Source organism: Lactuca sativa, chromosome 7 (assembly GCF_002870075.4).
Source record: "Lactuca sativa cultivar Salinas chromosome 7, Lsat_Salinas_v11, whole genome shotgun sequence".
Lineage (NCBI taxonomy): Eukaryota > Viridiplantae > Streptophyta > Magnoliopsida > Asterales > Asteraceae > Lactuca > Lactuca sativa.
In genome coordinates, this window is record NC_056629.2 from 159,343,100 (window position 1) to 159,354,323 (window position 11,224).

Here is an 11,224-nt window from a genome sequence, read left to right on the forward strand (position 1 = left end):
TTCCTATTTAGAAAATTTTTGTTCTCTATCAATTTCTTTTTGAATTTTACACTCTTAAGATACTTTTATATAAAAAAATATTTTAATTTCTTACTAAGATGTAGGCCCCCTTTATCATAAAATTATGGTTCCTCGTGTGTCGAATGTTGACATCGAAAGGTTTAAAGCAATATTAGTAGAAAAAGTTCAAGTCATAGATAAGGCCTCAATTTTGATGAGACATTCTCTTCGGTACAAAGCTAGTTATTGTTAGGTGTGATATTGGTATGGAAACTAACTTTAAGTGTAAGTTGTGTCAACTAGATATAAATGATGATCTTCTTTGTGGAACCATTGTAGTTGAGGTTTATATGTCTCTTCCTCTAAGTTTTTTGTTTCTTTAGCTTAAATGAAAATCAAGTGGCAGTTGGTCAAGTCATTCTATAAGTTGAAATAATCCTTACGGAATTAGATGAAAAGCTTTCATCATCCTTCTTGGAAGGTTTTGTTCAAAGTAAAAAAATGACTACTCTTTATATGTTACGCAAAGTGGTAGTGATTTTATTGTCTTACTTTTATATGTAGACGATGTAGTATTAACTCACTACAAGAATAACAGGCTATCGCGACGACACATATCCCAACGACAAAAGTCAGCGCTAAAAGGTGGGCTCTACGACGACAAGTTGTGGCCAAAACGTTTCACTACTTTGACCGGATCTGTTTGACCTTAAAAGGTATCCAGAAGACAAGTTATCGGGACAACGTGGGCGGAAAATACAAAAATTTTTGTGGTCGTCTGAAACTCTATGCCGACGACAAGTCGCCGGTATGGGGTACGACAAATTGAATTTTTATTTATTTTTATTTGATTTTGTAGAAAACCGAAATAATATAGTTTTCTGAAACTCTATGCCGACGACAAGTCGTCGGTATAGGGTAAGAATCCAACATGGCGATCCGCGTGAAAATTTTAATTTCTTTTAATAAAGACAAAAGATAGAAATGACGTCGTTATTTGAACCCTATACCAACGACGTAGTTATCAGTGCATCGTTCATTGTTCAGTTGCAGTGAACGATACACTCTTTCTCTCTCAGACTGACCGACGATTTTGCACCATCTTCACCGGCAATGAGATATAGGTACATATTTGGTCATTGTTTTTTCTTGATTGTTTATGATTGCTCAAGTTTTTAACTCCAAATTTGGGGCTTTTTATTTGTTGCCAGCCATGAACCACCATCCACCCTTCACATGTTCACCACCGTCTTTCCTTCACCACCATCGTCGACCACCTGGTTCCTTCTGGCTTATCTTCTTCGCTACAACAGGTAAGGATAAGGTTTTTTTTTTATTATTTTGGGGTTTTTTTCTTTTGTTTTATTATTTTGTGCTTTTCCGGTGCCCACCAGCCACCACCGAAGGACCATCATCAAATCCGACCACCGGAATCCGGCCATCATATAAAGAACATAACAAATCTGTGAAAAATATTTATAAAAAAAATCTTATACCGACGACATGTCGTCGGTATAAGTTTATTTGTAAAAACTGTTTGAAACTTTTCCCGGCGACATGTCATCGGTATAGATTTATAATAAAACTGTTTTTTTTACCTCGAAAATCTTTCCCGACGATCCTTTGTAGACGACAAGTCGTCGACAGAGGTACATTTGTACCGACGACATCTATACTGACGACATTTTTGACTTATACCGACGGAGCAATACCGATAACTTTGTAGGGTCAACAAGTCGTCGATATAGGTTTTACCGACGACATGTCGTCTGCATAGGTGTTGAAAAAGTCGTCGATATAGACCTCGTTCCGTGTAGTGATTGGAAACTGTGCAATGACATTGAAGTTGTCAAACAATTTTAATAAATCTTTTATCATATATTTAAGAATTCTTACATATTTTTTTTGAATTGAGATTGTTGAATCCTCAAGTGGAATGTATCTCTGTGATATCCCTTTATTTTAAAAAAATTTAAAATAAATAAATAAATAACTTTTCTTTACGTTTTGAAACTCACAATATATTTGCTTGCGGAAAATCTCAGTAAAATAAAATATTTTGCGGAAATTGTCTCATTTTATTAGCATATATTGAGTAAAGATGTTGTTTCAAAATACAAAAGCCTAAAGATGTCATAATCAATACACATCTTATGTCACAACATAAATACCTAATGGTCCTTAAAACTATTGCAGAGTGTCTCTTAATCACACAACATCCCCAATAAAGTTCCAACACCTTTAGCACTGTTACCTGTGATGTATATAATTTGAGCGGGTCAGGTTGGGAAACTTGGTAAGACACATAGGGTTTTCACTCCCATAATATTATTATGATAGTAATAATTATCAAACCTACAAAACCAACTATTACCAAACAATATAGATATATCTGATAACTTAAATACTTGTACAACATTATCCCCATACATACCCATCCCAACTGATTATCATAAATCCTTGTACACAATTATTAGCATGAATCAACTCATCTGATGAATCATTTAGAGCAATGGTTTGACTACACAACCAGGGGCTTCCTTGGTGGGTGTAAGTCATTAAGGCAATTCAAGCCATCATAATATTTGATGAATATGGTATCCTATTTCATCTACATCTGTGGATTTTAAGTCCACACTAGCAACGTAATACACAAGAATGTCTAGAATGATCAAGTGTTGTCATCTTACTCTGGTAGATGACTAGACATATCGTTTCAGTTGCCTGATTGGACCCACCATATATGGTTGTCTAAAGGAATACAATATCATACTCTGGTACGTAATTCGTACATCAACACCTGATAGTATCACATCATAGAGTTGTACTCTTCATTCCTATCATATACATCCTTAATATGATGCTACCTAATATCTAAACATAATTGAACTAAGCATCCTTTATAAGTCTTATCTCATTTTTAGGAAATACTATAATAGTTTTAATCAACTTAGAAAATCATTTTCGTGTTTATACCATATTATCACAATACATTTTAAGACTATATGTTTATCCAACTTAACTGTAACTAATCATCCTTTATATGTCTTAGTTAAAAAGTTGACTACACTATAATATACATAGTCAACTTTCAATACGTATTCCATGTTAGTGTAATATTATTATAATACAAGGTATGACTACGTACTAATCCAACATACTTTGTACTAATTGTCATTTATAAGTCTTACTTTATTACTAGACAAGACTATGTTACCTATAAACAATTTCCAAAACCTTTTTCCTATCTATGAAATACTTATCATACTACAGGTAATAATATATATTGCTCAAAATTCAAACGATGATTATTTCATATATTTTTAAATCTTTTTAAGTAATATTACATGTATCAAGATTATCACATAATATCACAAAAAATACTTTTAGTATATATATATATATATATATATATATATATATATATATATATATATATATATATATATATATATATATATATATATATATATATATATATATATATATATATATATATAATCACATCTGATTATGTGATATTTTCAATTATACATTTAACACATATTCCAAATAACAATCAATTAATTCACATATAAATAATAAGCTTTTAACATAAATTTAATTTTTTAAGTATTTAGTACTTATATTAAATTGTGTTCATAAAACTAACTAATCACTCACTTGATATAGGTAGAAGACTCGCGGGAAAGTCGGCTCTTTAACTGAGACTTATTCCCTGTTAAAACGACCTAAAAACGAGTATTACTAAGCCTCAATATTTACTTCGTATTTATCAAGGTTATTCTTTATAATGTTTTCTCAGATTTATCAATAATTAATCAGAAAAGAATACTAACCTATACCTAACCAGGAACAACTAGGTAGGATCGTATTGGAGGTAAGATCCATTTTATATAAAGATACACAGTTTGCAAAATCCACTTTAAACACCTCACAGATCTAGCTTAGACATTATTTCCGTAAGTAGATCAATCAGTATAACGACTGGTATTACTACTAAATCTTTTTTAAAAGTTCATAATAATGACTATGAACATAAATACAAGTTACACATAAAGTTTGCAGGCAGAACTTCAACTCTGAAAACTTTTTTTCATCGGGTACTAAAACTCTTATTTAGACTTCATCGTCTAATTCTCATTCTATTTCAAATTTACAAATATGTATAGATTTCGCCACATTCGAAGCTTATGGAGCAAGTTTCGCTCATATCTTTCGCATACAAACTCCGTTTTCGATGGTTTTTATATCCCCAACTTGGTATCGATGAGTGATACAACTTTCATTTCGAATCCAATGACTAATTCTCATTCTATTTCAATTTTACAAATATGTATAGATTTCATCGCGCCTAAAGGGTAAGGACCATGTTTCGCTCATATCTTTCACATACGAGCTCCATTCTCAACGCTCTCTATATCGACGGATTTGTAATTCATATACATAAACTGTTGTTTCAATAGTTTTGTCTAACAGGCAACCAATCTTTATTTCATACAATATGACACATACTACTGTAATGTGTTGATCCGAAAAATTAAAACTTCCTACTACGAAGTCAAATTCATACGTTCTTATTATGAATGGTCTCGTATTTACGAGGACTTCGATTCTCTTTTAATACTTTGGCTTAAATGCAAACTATCTTTGATTCACTTTTTATGATGCACATTGTCGTGTTAGGTTAAACGCAAAACTTAGATAAATCATAACTTTATCATACAAAGTAAAATTTAGGCGTTCTTTATATCCACGTGCTCTTGGTTATGGTCTCTACGACTTTCGTTATGGTCTCTACGACTTTCGTTTAAATTATTTATCCTAAATAATCTTTTATTTTGAATGTTATTTTATCTCTTAATGATAAATTTATATTAAGGTTTTCTACAAATATTATACAATAATAATATTTGTTTAGATATCATGTATATGATAGTTATTTATTAGCTCGTAATGTGTATCAAGAACAATTACTCTACTCAACTATTTTAATTGTTCGATAAAATGTATAATTATTATTATACCTTAAACATCTTGCCCGAATTTGTAGGTGTTACAGTCTCTCATGAACAAAATATTACTTTGAGGTTGTTTATGAATTTAAATTACTTATTGCTAAACCTTTAACCACTCCTATAGATCTAAATGTACTAGTTTGAAGTGCAATTGTTATTATAGATGATGATATTGTTGTAAATATAACCAAGTTTCAAAAATGGTTGGAAATCCAATATATCTCACTAATACTAGGCATGGTATTTCTTTAGATGTTCATATCTTTAGCTAATTTACGCATTAACCCAATAAATCTCATCTTAAGTTTGGTGTTCATGTTTTGTCTATGTATATGAATCATGATCTCCATGAGTAGTTCAGTTTTACTTTTAACTTAGGTTGATGTAGAGTGAGGTAAGTGCATTAATTCAAGGAGATCAATAACTACATATTGTTTATTTTTGGTAATTCTCTTCCTTCATGGGAAACTAAAAATCAATTTATTATGTCTTCTTCTTCATACGAAGTTGAATAAAAATCCTTAACAATAATTATGTGAGAAGTGATTGTGACAACCCCAAATATTTGGATATAGCAAGGTCTAAATTGTAACCATGTGCAAATAAATCCACAATGTAATTTTTTGCAACAAAAATATTACCAACAAAGAAGGCATTGCTTGTATAAGTTAATATAATATATACTTACAAAACCTTGTCATAATTTACCTTGAGGATCAACAAACTAGAAATGAAATCACACTTTAAGGAATAACTCCCAAAATCAAAATCCTATGCCAAGTAACCCACTAAGACCGAAACACTTCCATGAGGACCTAAAGACCGAAATCAACACAATACAAGCCCACTAAGGTCGAAAACACATGTTAGGGATCCATTAATGCCAATAACAACACTTAATGGAGGTGTAGGACCGAAATCACCAAGGGAACAAGGTGATTTCGGTCATGTATGGCCGAAAACACCCATTTGAATAATTTTCCTATGTGATTTCGGTCTAGGGAAGGCAACATAGAAGAATAGTTGACTTTGTTGATAAGATACTTCATCCGTTTCCCATGCATTTTATTAACCAACAAATATTCATGCTTTAACCAACAGGTAACTAGGCAAACATCCTATCACACTTCCCTCCTGATATATATATATATATATATATATATATATATATATATATATATATATATATATATATATATATATAAAGAGAGAGAGAGAGAGAGAGAGAGATAGGTTCAGGTGTTTAAAGTAATTATTATGTTATCGTATGCATAAATGTGGGCCAATCAAAATTAAAAAAAAAAAAAATAAACAATTTAATAAATAAATAAGGGTAATTTAGTAATATGATTAACAACTTCCAAAAGTAATCCATATAATCATGGTATTGACTTTAAACCCTAGTTTCTCCAGGTTTTATATCTTTTTTTTGAAACGGCAACGTACTCTAATACCAATACCCCACCATTGCCCCTGACTTTCACCATCCTTCCAACGAAAAAATTCCGATTACGAACCCTAATCCTCTTCCGACCTACACTTCTTACTTCCTTTGATCCATCGAATTCTATTCAAATCAATCAACCAACTTCTACCAATCAGGTTAGCTTACTCTCTTCTCGTTAGTCAATGTTTTTTTCTCTTCTGATGATCCATTTTTTGTCCACTTCGAGTTTCTTTGTTGGTTACGAGGTTTATTGCTTTACTTGTTTGATTGAATTATTTTTCTTTCGAGCTTCGTATTCGAGTGAATCAATGTTTGGTTAGATTAGATTTTTGATATAATGAAGTAACATGAAGCTCTGTTCGAGTTAATTTTCACTTAGGGTTTTTTCCTTCTGTTTTTGTTTGTTACAGGAATTGATAACTCAGCTTTATAATTCCAATTCAAGTGGAATTTGGGGTTTTTGAGTGATATGGAGATCATCTGTGTTTCTTTCAAATAGTATGATTGATGCAGCAAAGGGACTGATTCATATTTCAATTTATGTTTTTTTTTTCCGATTTAACACTTCATTTATGTGGACAGTGCAAACTCTTGACAAGGTTGAATTCTGAAAAGGTATCAAGTATGTTTATGTAGATGATTCAATGGATGATATTGGTGAGATTCCAATTCTATTGGAATGGAATCACGTATTCCAATTATGTTGGAATGGAATCACGAATTCCAATTTTGTTGGTATCACAGAAGTTAATGCTTGAAGAACGGACCACAAAATTGAAACGGACCACATTATTCTTTTAGAATGTATTAGTCGTTGTTAGATTTTGATGTTTTCTTTCCCCTTTTGAAAGTTTTTTTTAGTTTTATTCTTTAATAATAAATGTAATTCTGAACAATTGTTACCCGTATTCTATAAGAAATAATGTATTTTTTGTTTTTATTCTTTAATTGATTGTTCAAGAATTTGTTATTCTACAAGAACTTCTTAAAGTCATGATCAAGAAATAGATTCAAGAATTTTTTTTATTATTTATTGTTCAAGAATATATTTTTTAGTAAATAATTAAATAAATAAACATATTATGTCAGAATGTCCGAATTAAAAAAAAATTATAATTCGTAAAATCGGATTTTTAAAATTAATAGAATCTATGATCCCTTAAAAATGCAATTTTCCTTTATTAAATCTATATTAATTGACTAAAATACCCTTGTAATTAAATTAGATGAGACTTTTCAATTACATTTAATTCAATAATATATATTAATCACTTTCTTAAAATAAGTAAAATTGATTGGCCCATAGTTATGCAAACAATAACACAATAATTACTTTGAATAGAATAACCTAGGCCTATATATATATATATATATATATATATATATAGTATATTATTAAGGATATTGCCCATTTCTTGAAAATTAAGAGGTACAACATATATAACCTTATGTACAATAATATTAAGCATATAACCAATCTTATACAAATTACACTACATAGATCGTATACATATTACACTACACACTACATGGATCTTACCCTAATCTCCTAAACACACCCGCCATCAAACCAATTATCATCGTCTCCACCAAAGATCGTCTCCACCAACGTCTCCCACCGAAGGTCCACGACTGCCGACTTCCCCCACAAAAGATGCAGTGATCTCTCTCGCCTCTCTTTCTCTCTTTCTCTTTCTCTCTCTCTCTCTTTCTCTTTCTCTCTCTCTCTCTCTCTCTCTTTCGAACAGTGAGTTACTTCCATCACCGCCTTCTGTTTCTCTCTCTCTCTCTCTCTCTCTCTCTCTCTCTCTCTCTCTCTCTCTCTTTCTCTACATCTCTATTTACTTGAAAGTGGTTTATGTTTAACAATTGATGACTAATTTGATGCTTTCAGGGAAATTTCTGAATTGATCTCTTTTTCATCCGTTACTCTCCCTCTCTCTACCCTAATTTGCTGTCCATCCCCGCCATCACTCATCGATGCTGGCCACCACCATGTGTTAGCAATGTTATGCATCTTTAACGATGTTGACGAGTCTTTTTGTTTCTTGACCAGATGCTGAGCAAATCTGGAAATCGCCATCATCTTCTCCGTTTTCTCATCCAGGTAATAGATTCCTCTAATCTATATTTGGAATTTACCATCATCTTCTCAATTTAATTTCTAATTTAGGTGTGTGCATCTTCACTGTTCTCATCGTCTCCACCGTCGCCACCTGACCTCAGATGGTACGCCACATGATCTTCGAAGGAGCACGGATGTGAATGGGACCAAATCAGTCAGCTTGGTGTTCATACTCGGAACCTGGTCTTGTTGGCCAAGCCGTCACTCCCGCCGTCAAGGTTCTCCCTTCTTTCTCAACTCCCTTTGTTCTTTACGTGAATAAGATTTCGATTTTAGTCAAAGTAATACCAAAACGGAGAAGGAAGTATTTGACTATCATACTCTTCTCATCTATGTTTTCCTTGCTCGATGCTGATTTTTCCCAAACAATGCATCCTATGATTTGATAGTAGTTTGTAGCTATTGGCTAGTAAATATGGTCTTAATTCTATTAAGTAGCTTTTCTTCCTTGAGCTATCATCAGAATAAGATTCCTCTTCATGTTATAGTTAAATTTTTACAGTTAAACACATCACATATAAATCCAAAATTACTATGAAATTTACTAGAAATTAAGATAACTACATCGGAATATAAGAAAAGATGAAGATTTGAACAATTTGAGTAAGAATGTAAAATTGTTTGTAATTGCGAATCGAGTTTGAATTTGGAAAGCAATATGTTCGTGTTTGACTTTCAAAGTCAAAATGTGTTAATTTTTGCAACAGAAATAAGATAATGTGTCTATTCTTTGTTCTTAGACAATTCAAGATTAATTAATGCCATAGAAATCTTGTTGAAATAGACCAATTATGATATCTTGGTTTTGTTATATTTTTCTTCCTTGATTTCTTCTTTTTCAAGTGTTGGTTAAAATCTTATACTTTTTTGTTTTTGAATCTTCAAAAGATATATTCAAATCAAAGTTCCTTGTCACCCGAAGTCACATCAAAGTCTGAAATACCACAAGAAGAACTTGAGGGTGGTGTCAAGATTTTATCCCAGAAAATAACATTCTACTCTATAAAAATATCATTTTTAACATTTTTTACAAACAAAAGTACTATGTTTGTTGTGTGACTATGTGTTCCCAAAAAAATATTGCAACAAATCTGACCATTTTGCCCCTGCTCAGAAAATATTATTTTTCATCTTTATTTTGGATATGTCCTTTTATAGAAAAATGAAATTTACCAGTAAAACATTTGAAAATATACAGAAAATAGCATTATATTTTATAAAAATATCATTTTTAACATTTTTTACAAACGAAAGTACTATGTTTGTTGTGTGACTATGTGCTCCTAAAAAAATATTGCAACAAATCTGACCGTTTTGCCCCTGCTCATAAAATATTGGTTTCAATCCGAATTTCATTCCAACGATATATTTTCTTAAGAACATGTTTTCAGGAATAGTATCCAAGAAAAGGTTATTAAGAAATTTGACTTTCATTCCAATGACATATTTTTTTAAGAACTGTTTTGCCCCGATTTGATTAAAAAAAATTATTAAATGTGATATGTGCAAATGGTTGCTTAAAAAGAAAAGAAAAGGTTATTTTTTGTTTTTATTTTGGATAAAGGACATTTTGGCCTTTTTATAGAATACAATATATTTCCAAAAATAAAATCGACAGTGAAGCAATTGCATCTATCAGAGGCGTTGATAGTACCTGAAACCACAAGTATTTAATTGGATTTGAAACTTCTAGATCTTTTGAGATACATTGAACTTTCAATGGCATGTTTGAATCTCGATTGTCCCCTCTCAAGTTTGTGACTGGGATGTCGAGGATCACAAACAAGGTGTGAATAACCATGCAAATTGACTTGGTACCCTTAACTTTATCACCTAATCGATGTGTCAGTTAACCACACACGCTCCACCGATCTATAATAAATTCAAGTTGCCCTTCGCCACTCTTACTAGTCCTTATTTGTGTGCCGGTTAACCACACACGCTCCACTAACAACTTGGTAAGGTACAAAGTGTAATTTCATGGGTTAGCACCTATTTCACAATTTCCTAAGTAACTAAGATTAGGAATTTATAAGTGTTTAGTTACTTAGTATTTATCATTATACTTTTAATGAAGGGAGAATTATAGTCATTTCCTACCCGTTCGGCTAACGACCCTCCACCTGTCAAGGAAGCAGTGGGTGAGAGTGGACACCCATTAAACTGCCATTTTATAGGAAGTAACCTTATACCCACCCCCCCCCCCCCCTTATAGACCGACTTCGTGAATGAGACCTACTAATGGTAAGATTGACTTCATCTTATACATATCTATATAATTAAAATTATAATAATAGTATAAGTGTTGAATTTTAAACTCTTAAAATTCTAGGGTTTGATTTGGAATTAAAGCATTCATAAGCAAAACTTTACAAATTCCAAATCTTGAGGGAAAGTATTGAAACTTTTCAAAACTCTTGGATTTTCATACCTTATGAGTTCAATTAAAGTTTTAAAGACTTTAATGAAAAGACTCTTGAACATCCATAACTTAAGGACAAGTTATGAAATCCATAAAAACTATTTTATGAGAAAAAGACTCTTCATATTTGTAACCTATGACTTTTAATGACACTTTAAAAGAAAAACTCTTAATTTTCCATACCTTGAGGACAAGTTACGGAGTTCATAAAT

The 11,224-nt window shown here is 31.6% G+C and overlaps 1 long non-coding RNA gene across 4 annotated transcripts; it reads left to right on the forward strand.

Annotated features, from left to right (window-relative positions):
• Positions 1 to 351: 351 nt before the first annotated feature.
• Positions 352 to 7,366, forward strand: LOC111895680 (uncharacterized). 4 transcript variants are annotated; one of them, XR_006184680.2, is made up of 3 exons: positions 352 to 1,124; positions 1,212 to 1,313; positions 6,876 to 7,366. It is a non-coding gene; the product is annotated as an uncharacterized LOC111895680 (long non-coding RNA). The 4 variants fall into 4 exon arrangements; XR_002851645.3 differs by lacking the exon at positions 6,876 to 7,366 and adding an exon at positions 1,395 to 3,203; XR_006184681.2 differs by lacking the exon at positions 6,876 to 7,366 and having other exon boundaries at positions 352 to 531; positions 599 to 1,124; positions 1,212 to 3,203.
• Positions 7,367 to 11,224: the final 3,858 nt, after the last annotated feature.